This window comes from Echinops telfairi, unplaced genomic scaffold (genome assembly GCF_000313985.2).
Source record: "Echinops telfairi isolate 266 unplaced genomic scaffold, ASM31398v2 ScPeMD7_7;HRSCAF=31, whole genome shotgun sequence".
NCBI lineage: Eukaryota > Metazoa > Chordata > Mammalia > Afrosoricida > Tenrecidae > Echinops > Echinops telfairi.
The window spans coordinates 25,324,087-25,333,518 of NW_022103904.1; the positions used below are offsets into that span (position 1 = coordinate 25,324,087).

At 50.6% G+C, this 9,432-nt stretch overlaps 1 protein-coding gene and 1 pseudogene across 1 annotated transcript in view; one reads left to right on the forward strand and one right to left on the reverse strand.

Moving 5' to 3' along the window:
• The window catches only part of SLC28A1 (solute carrier family 28 member 1), a 60,436-nt gene that overhangs the window by 25,140 nt on the left and 25,864 nt on the right, over positions 1 to 9,432 (reverse strand). The window lies entirely within an intron of this gene.
• Positions 404 to 969, forward strand: LOC101650361 (annotated as a pseudogene).

Here is a 9,432-nt window from a genome sequence, read left to right on the forward strand (position 1 = left end):
CTTGCTATCAGACAGAGAAGAAAATGTTCTAAATTTGATTGTGGTAATGATGGTACAACTTTTTTTGATATGACTGAACTGTTAAATTGTATGATATTGAGATTATATCCCAATAACACTGTTTATTTTTTTAAAGTGACAAACTACTGGCTAATTTTTTAAAGGAAAAAATGCAAATAGCATTAGTGAATAAAAAAATGGAATGGATGACATCACAACACAGCCCAACAAACAAAAATACTATGAGGAACTATAAACACAGTGGACAAATTCCTAGAAATACATAACGTACCTAAACTACCACAGACTTAAGTAGAAACTTCAAACAAACCCATAGCAAAAGGAGAAATCGAACAAGTTACTAAAAAACTTCCAACAACAGGGCGCCTTGCAGAGGCCGCCGCCTGAATTTGTAGTCTTGTCTGGTCCCTGTTGTGTCCAGCCATGGTCAACCCGACTGTGTTTTTCGACATAGCCGTCGATGGCGAGCCCCTCGGCCGCATCTCTTTCGAGCTGTTTGCAGACAAAGTTCCAAAGACAGCAGGAAACTCCTGCGCTCTGAGCACTGGGGAGAAAGGTTTGGGTTATAAAGGTTCCTGCTTTCACAGAATCATTCCAGGGTTTATGTGCCATGGGGTGACTTCACTTGCCATAATGGCACTGGTGGCAAGTCCATCTATGGAGAGAAATTTGAAGATAAGAACTTCATCCTGAAGCACACAGGTCCTGGCATCCTGTCGATGGCAAATGCTGGGCCCAATACGGACGGTTCCCAGTTTTTTATCTGCACCGCTAAGACTGAATGGTTGGATGGCAAGCACGTGGTCTTCGGTCAGGTGAAAGAAGGCATGAACATTGTGGAAGCCATGGAGCGTTTTGGTTCCAGGAATGGCAAGACCATCAAGAAGATCACCATTGCTGACTGTGGGCAACTCTAATTAAATTTGATCTGAATGTTCATGTTTTATCTTAAGCACCAGACCATTCCTTGTGTAGCTTGGGAAATCACCCTTCTGTTCCCAATGTGCTTGCAGTATCGTTTAATCTTGTGCTCTCACTCCAGTTCTTCGGGTTTCCTACTTTCCTTATGCCCCCCGAGTCCAGCTGGAAAGCAGAGTTAAGTTTATGATTATGAAATAAAAGATAAAAAAACAACAACAAAAAACTTCCAACAACAACAACAGTCCTATCCCACACAGCCTCACTGGTGAATTCTACCAAACACTCAGAGAAGTGTTGAACTATTCCATACCACAGAAAAGAACGACGTATTCCCAAGCTCATTTTATAAAGCAAGCTATACCCTGATCCTAAAGCTAGGCAAAGACAGCACTGAAGAAGAAATTTATAGACCAATATCCCTTCTAAGCATAGATACTAAAATCCTCAACAAAATCCTAGCCAATCAAATTCAACAGCATAAAAAAAAAAACAACCAGCACAACACACCGTGACCAAGCAGGATTCATCCCAGGAGCATGGAAGCGGTTCAACATGAGAAAGACAGTCAAAGTAATCCAGTGCGTACGTAAAACAAAGAAAAGAATTGTATATTCATGCCGATTGATGCAGAAGAGGAACCTGGTAAAACCCAATACTTATTCCTGGTAAAAACTCTGAGCAAAACAGAAGAGAAAGACCTCAGTAGAATCAAAGAATTATGTGCAAAAACTACCAGCCAACATGATTCTCACTGGAGAGAGACTGCAAGCAGAAACCAGACAAGGATGCTTCTGTCACCACTCATACTCAACACTTATTGGAAGTCCTCCCCCAACACAAATTCACTGCCACTGAGTGGATTCCGACTCATCGTGACCCTGTAGAACGGAGTAAGACTGCCCCTCGGGGTTTCTGAGCCTGCACACCTGTGGAAAGCCTCCTCTTTCTCTCACAGTGCAGCTGGAGGGTTCACACTGCTCACCTTGCCATTAGCAGCCTGATACATAACCCACTATGCCACCAGGGCTTCTCACTGGAAGTCCTAGTCGCCGGCAATAAAGCAAGAAAGGGGAACCATAGGTATCAAAATTAGTAAGGAAAACATTCAAACCATACCTATCTGCAGATGATGTCATCCTACACACAGAACACCCCCAGAGACTCCTGAAGAAAGCCACTGGGACTAGCTGAAAGGTTCAGCCAAGCAGCAGGGTCCACGAGCAGCCTACATAAATCAGGTGGGCCACTTTACACCAACATGGTGCAGTTAAGGGCCATTGAGCTGGTTCTGACCCGCAGCAGCCCTATGCACAACCGAACAGAGCACTGCTGGTCCTGCGCCCTCCTCACAATTGTCGAGCCCCTGGCTGCAGCCCCAGCGTCCATCCGTTTCCTTGGGGCCTGCCTCTTGTCCCCCGCCCCTCTGCTTCACCAGGCATGATGTCCTTCTCCAGGGACTGGTCTCTCCTGACAACATGTGGGAAGTACATAAGACCAAGTCTCGCCATCCTGACCTCCTAGGAGCCCTCTGGCCGTACTTCTTCCTAAACAGACTTGTCTGTCCTTTGGACAGGCCAGGGTGCTTTTAGGATCCTTCCGCCAGCACCGCCATTCAAAGGCGTCAAGAGATCTCCCCAAAAGAAAACAATCCTATTTATCAGTTACCAGAAAGAGAAAATACTTAGGATTCAAAACACTCATTCAAAGAAAACTATAAAACACTACTGTACGAAACACAAAGATTTATATGAATGGAAGAATATACCATGCTCATGTTAAAATGTCCATACCCCCCAAAGTGATCTACTGATATAATGCAATGCAGATGCGCATTTACCTAAGCAGTCTTTAAGGAGAAGGCAAATCCTGTCACTACCTCATCTGGAGAGTAAAGCGACCCAGATAAACCAAGCACTACTGAAGAACAACAGCAAAGCCGAAGTCTCACACTTCCCCATTCCAAAACCTACTATGTCGATATGGCAGTTACAATGGCTTGGGATTGGCACACGGACAGACATACAGACTAACACAACAGAACTGAAAACCCAGGAGGAAATCCATCCACCTACGGAGAGGTGATCTTCAATAAAGGGCCAAAATCCATTAAATGGAGGAAAAGACAGTCTCTCACCTGGTGCTGGTTAACACCGGATATTCATTTGCAGAAAAGGGAAACAAGATCTCTTCCTTCACACCATAAACAAAAACTAATTTATGCTGGCTCAAAGACCTCCATTAAAAACCTCACCTTATGAGGATAACCGCCACCACCACCATCCCCCAAAGGGGGCCGACACAGTGATTGCAGAAGAACGGATGCACTCGATGACGGTGTTGGCAAGGAATACTGAAAGTGCCGTGCTCTGTCAGAAGATGGAATAAAGCTGCCTCGAAGGAAGTGCATCCAGGACGGGTCTCAGAAGCAAGGGCGGGGAGGCTCGGTCTCACGTCCTGTAGACATGTTAGCAGGGGAGAAAGCTCCTGGGGAAGGGTGTCGGGCTTGGCCGTAGAGAGAGTCAGCAGAAAAAGAGGGATCAATTGGATGGATTGGCCCAGTGGCTGCGACCTCGGGTCCAGACGTACCAAGGGCGAGGGTGTCCCGGCACCAGGCAGAGTCTCACTCTGTGGTGCACAGACAGGATCCTGGCACTGACCAGAGCAGCAAGGCCATCGCACCAGCAGACAGACCCTGCACCGAAACGCACGGAGCGGAAGAGAAGAGAAACTCGACGAGGAGGGCCCTCCCCAGTGAAGTGCCGCTGCCACCAAGACTCCTCGGGGAGTTCTGAGAACCTGCGCATTGAGGGAACACTGGCAGCCACATAGCCAGTACGAGACTGGTCTTTTACATTTTATAGAAAACCTGAACATCTGGGTCCCAAAAGGACAACCAATCCAATTGTTTTAAATGGGCAAGGGACATAAACAGAAAGTCCACTAAAAAGGGCACTTAGGTCACCAACAAACTCATGAACAAATAGGTGCAATCGTTAACCATTAGAGAGCTAAAAATCAAAGCAGCAGTGAGATCTCACTCACCCTAGCAACAAGGGCAAAGTGTAATCAGAGAACCAATGCTAGTGGGGGTCTGGAGAGGCTGGAACTTTCATAAGTGCTGGTAGGCGATAAGAGGGGCAAACACTGTGAAAAGGGACATGGTACTTCTTTCAACTGTTGGAAATAGAGATAATATATGATAATAGTATGCTCACCACTAGGTATAAATCCTGTAGAGATAAGAATGGCGTGGGACACAAATAGATCTGAAAAGGCACTTCATACAACTCTCGAAAAAATAAAATTAAAATATAATGAAATCAGGGACAGGGAGCATTAGAACTGATTGCGATAATGTATATACAACTCTTTTTAAAAACAACTTAACTACAGAAATGTATGACATTATATGTGAATTATATTAATGTGAATATTCTATCAAGAAAACTACTTGGAAAAAGTGAAAATAAAAACTTGACCATGAATGAAGGAGGAAATGTTCTTGCTTTGGGGCACTGAATTGATGTTCATGGTGGCGGGACAATGTGGAAAAGGATATCCATAATGGCTGTACATCGTGAAGTGTATAATCGATGGCACTGAATTATACATGTCGATGTTGTTGAATTGGAAATACATCTAAGAGTTGTATGAGCCTTCAATAAAATGATTTTTTTTTTAAGTAAGAAGAATGTGTGTGTCCTTGTGTCGTGAACAACATCAGAAACTCAGACAAATGTCTGGAGCCTTGGGGGAGGAACGAGGTGGCTTGGAGGGGTCAGGGATGGAAGGAAGACTTACTCTTCACCATATACTATTCTGTCCTGTTGAAGTTTGCTCAATTCAAGTGTTATCTGTTCCAAGCGGTTTTAAAATAACAAGTCATGCCGACTTGGTAATTACCAGGGGGCATTCTGAAGCTAAAATGTTAACTCGGGAAGTTGGGAAAAAGACCGGAAGTCAGTCTAGTTGCTTCTGTGTGTTGAGACTGTGGACATTTTATTCATCTTCTCTCTCTGTTTCTGAACTCCTCGTTTGTACCTATGGCTTCCTACCATGGGAGGACATTTCTCAATGCCAGAGCAAAGGTTGAGGGAGGACTTGGGTGTGAGTGGCCTGTGGAACACCCAAGTGCAATGTTGAGGGAGCAGTTGGATAAGAGGAGCTGAAGCTCAAGGGAGAGGCCTGTGTCGGGCTTGGGCTGGGGACTCTCGCGCACAGATGTTCAAGTTGAGGCCAAGAGTCAGGCGAAGTCACGGGGGAGATTGCCCGGGCTAAGAAGAACACCGGCTAAGGACAGAGCCATGCGGTCAGCATCACTGACGGGGGGAAGAGGAAGGTAGAGACAGCCCTGTGGAGGAGACAGGGAAAGTGGCCAGGGAGGACAGAGGCTGTCCAGGAGAGGGGTGAGGCAGACACTGAGGGGCAAAGGTTCAAGAATGGATGGTGGTGAGGCGCTAGGGGGTGAGGTAGGTAAGGGCAGAGACAAACCTTGATCCTGCTGTGGTGGGTGCCCCTGGGTGGATCCCCACTCTTAGTAACCCTGTGCTCCACAGGATGAAATTCTTCCCAGCGCTGCCCCAGCTTCACAGGTGGGTCTGAGTCCATGACTGCAGGCACCAGGACAGTCCATCTCCCACGTGGGACTCCTTCTCCATACCATGTGCACAGTCCCTGGGACGAGGTCTCGCCATCCTCACTCCTAATGTGGGTCTGGCTGTCCTTTGTGCTGGGCGGTCCTGTGTGTCCTTTCTGGCCGGCCATGGCTTCCTCAATGCCCTTCGCCAGTACCAGCCCAGCACATCGATACTTCTGCAGTCTCCCGGGCACCGTGCAGCTCCCACCTGCGTATGAGGTGGGCCCGGGGACCTTAGCAGTGCAGGGGTCCCGGGTGGCCTGGATGAGCAGCATTGTCGAAGGAGGGCCTGAGGCACGAGGATTTAGTGTCGACAACACTTTTTAAAGTGTAGCTGTGTGAGAGGAAGAAAGCCAGTAGCTAAAGAGGAGGGTGGGGTTGAGGAAGAGTTGTTTCCTTAAGGAGAGCCTGGGCAACCAGGTTTAGGCGCTAGGTCAGCGGTTCACAACCTGTGGGTCGCGACCCCTTTGGGTCTCCCCTGCTCATTAGTTTACTCTCTTTTATATCTCAAAAGAGATTGATTTAAGAAACATCATAAACTCATCTTGTCTCATTCACACAACAAAAACAACCCATTCCCTAACGGGATGACAGCCCCGGGCATAGATTCACAATACCTATTCTGGGGGACACAATTCAGTCCATAACCAAGACTCTCTGGGGGGTTTCCCTTTTCCAGAAAGACAACCGCAGCGCCCGGCGGTTTGTGTCTGGACTTGCTGCACACTATGTCTCTGCCACCCGCCCACGTCACTGTAGTTGGGGTGTCGCCTGACAGCGAACCCAGGAATGGCTCGAGAAACCTGTCCTCCCTCGTGACTCCTCGCTGTCTGTGCTGGACGCACCCACGCCCTTGCGGTGACATCATTCTGCTCTCCCTCGGAGAGAACGCAGTGGGGATCACGTACTGTCTAGACGGCATGCCCCGTTTATCATCCCAGGCACTGTGGGCAGCCTGGCACCGCTGCAGAGGCAGCCCTAAGCCAGGGAAGACAGGGACTGGGGCAGCGGGACCCACCTGCAGAATTGAGACTCGATCCAGGCAGCAACCAAGAAGCCTCGCCAACCTGTGAGGGGGGGGGATTTTATGGCAGGAGAGCTGTGTTTGGGATTAAGAGGTGACTGTGGGGGTGTAGTGGTTATGCATTGGGCTGTGATCCGCCTGGTTGGCGGTTCGAAACCACCAGTGGCTTGTCGGGAGAAAGACTGGGCTTTCGACTCTCATAAACAGTTCTAAAAAGAGGATATGATACCAGGGGCTCAAGGAAAAAGAAACTGTTTGGGAAATGTTGATGGCAACATAAGTACAATTATGCTTAATACACCTGGATAACGAATTGTCATAAGGAAACACACAAACAGTCCCAGTGTCGGAAACCCACAGGGGTCACTATGAGCCGGCACTGACTTGATGGCAGTGAGTTTGGTTTTTTGGCTTGGAGGGGAGAGGAGTCCCTGGGGGAGGGGCATGCAGATGCCTTACTGGGCCCAGCTGCCAGTTGAAAGGTTTCTTTTCATTGCCTGCAAAGAAAGACTTGGCAATGGACTGGAAAACTGGTCACCGCCAGCCCTGTGCGGCACATTCCCCTCCGCCCCCCCTGGGGCCACCGCGAAGCGGCTGACCCTCAGGACAGGAAGTGAATGGAAGAGAAGAAAAATCGACTCCTAGTTTCCCAGGAGGGGGCACTTAAGGCTAAAGAAAGCTCCCCAGAGCCCACCTGTCCTCCCAGGTCAGGGACCCCCGTGGGGCCTGCAGGAGCGGGGCAGACAGCTCACATGCTGCGGGAGGCGCGGGAAGCTAGCACTTGGGAGGTCCCACTCTGTGCCAGGCACCCAACATGCCCCAATCCATCAGTCCTCATAGCAACCGAGGGAGGGAGGGGAGGGGGAGGGGGAGGGGGGCCTCCGCATCACAGATGGGTGCATGAAGGCTGTGACATGCCCCAGGCCTGTCCCGTCCCCCAAGGACAAGCAACAGCAGCAAGGTGCCCATTGATCCAACTCTGCTTATGGCAGCCCCGAGCCAGAGGAAGCCTGTGCCCCCCAGAGCCAGGGGCCCACTTCTCGAACGTAGATCAGCAGGAAGTTCTGAAGCTGCTCAAGCGGCTTCCATCCCAGGCTTTCGGTTAGCTGCCAAGCACACGAATCATTCACACTACCCAGGGACTCCTGCCCGAGTCACACACCGGGAAACAGGCCCAGCTGAGTCCCGGCAGGTGGCCAAGGCCCTCCCATGGCCCCCGGCTTTGTCTTGAGGACCAGCGTTGGAGGTTCCTTTGCCAGTTTTAGGGTAGCTTGGAGCCCCTCCAAGGAAGAGCCTGTGCCCCAGAGAGAGCAGCCCCCATGCCCTGACCACTGTGTGACAGGAACTTAGAGCAGGTGGTCCTGCAGGTACTGACCCTTGCTCAAGCACAAAGAAAGAGGAAGCCCCACCCCTCTGGGCCAGGTCTTCCCAAAGGGAGGTCCCGGGGCCAGCAGCTCTGCCTGAGGACTTGTCAGCAGGTCAGGGATGGTGCTGGAGCATCGGGCCTTTCCAGACGCCATGGCCTGTGGTCTTGGCCCCACACTCAAGAACTGCTGATCTAAAGTGTCCACCACGTCCTCTTATTCAGTCTGGCCCTGGATGCAGGACTCCGCCCCCTCTCCTTGCAGGGAGCTGAGCCAGGGTCTCCCTGGCGTGGTGTTAGACAACTTACTCCCTCCCCAAACCAGGAGGCTGATTTCCAGAAAACTCCCATTCCCTCCATCCCCCAGGCCCAAGACCTGCCTTCCCTGCTGCCAGCCCCTGGCCACAAACACGGAGGACTAGAGGAAGCCTCACAGGCAATGCTGTTCTCTGGACATGCCACCGGACTTCCTGTCCGTCCCTGCACCCAGAAAGACCTCAGCACTCTGCTCCCTTGTCCCCACCTCTTTGAAGGAGCCATGTTCTCATCAGATCTCTCTTGCTTCCCTTGTCCCACCTGTCCCCTCTCAGCCATCCCACCCAAGTCTCCACTCACTTACTTCCCAGCCCCTTCCCTAAAAAGCGCGCTCACGAAGGTTACCCCGGGATGCCCCATGCCCCAAAACCCTCCACAAACAAACCAAAAGTCTGTTGCTGTCGAGCAGAGGTGGGGAACATCTGGCCCTCGGGCCATGGGAGGCCCATGAACTCATCCAAAGCAGCTGAGAGAAAGACTTGCACGCATTACATGAGGGGGAGTTAATGAAATGTTTGGCTAGTGTGGACCACGAATGATGTTATAACTATCCTAATGGCCCTTGGCAGAAAAAAGGTTCTCCACGCCAGCTTGGAAGAAGTACAGCCAGAGTGCTTAGAGGCAGGGGTGGCAAGGCTTTGCCTCACATACTTTGAACGCGTTGTCAGAGTGACCAGTCCCTCGGGAAGGACATCACGCTTGGTCACGTGGAGGGGCCGCGAGAAAGATGAAGGCCCTCAATCAGATGGCTTGGCACAGCGGCTGCAACCATGGGCTCAAATGTAAGCACAACTGTGCAGATGGGCAGGGAGGGCAGTGTTCCGTCCTGCTGTGCCGAGCCTCGCTATGGCCGGGACAGAGTCGAGGAGCCCCGAATGGCCACGTGCAGCCCCGGGGTAGAGACCACTGCACGTGCCACAGAGCAGAGCACTCCCTAGGGTTTTCCTGGGTGCCGTCCTGATGGGAGCAGACCACCAGGTCTGCCTTCTCCTGTAGCCAAGCCACCCAGGTCCACCAGGAACCATTAAGGTTACCAGTGACCCCTAATTACCAGACCCAATGGACCCCTTAGTTCTTATCTGACTTGATCTTTTTTGTGCGTGTGCAAAATCTGAGCCTGTTGGCCACCGAGGGGTTCAGAGGGCAGAGACC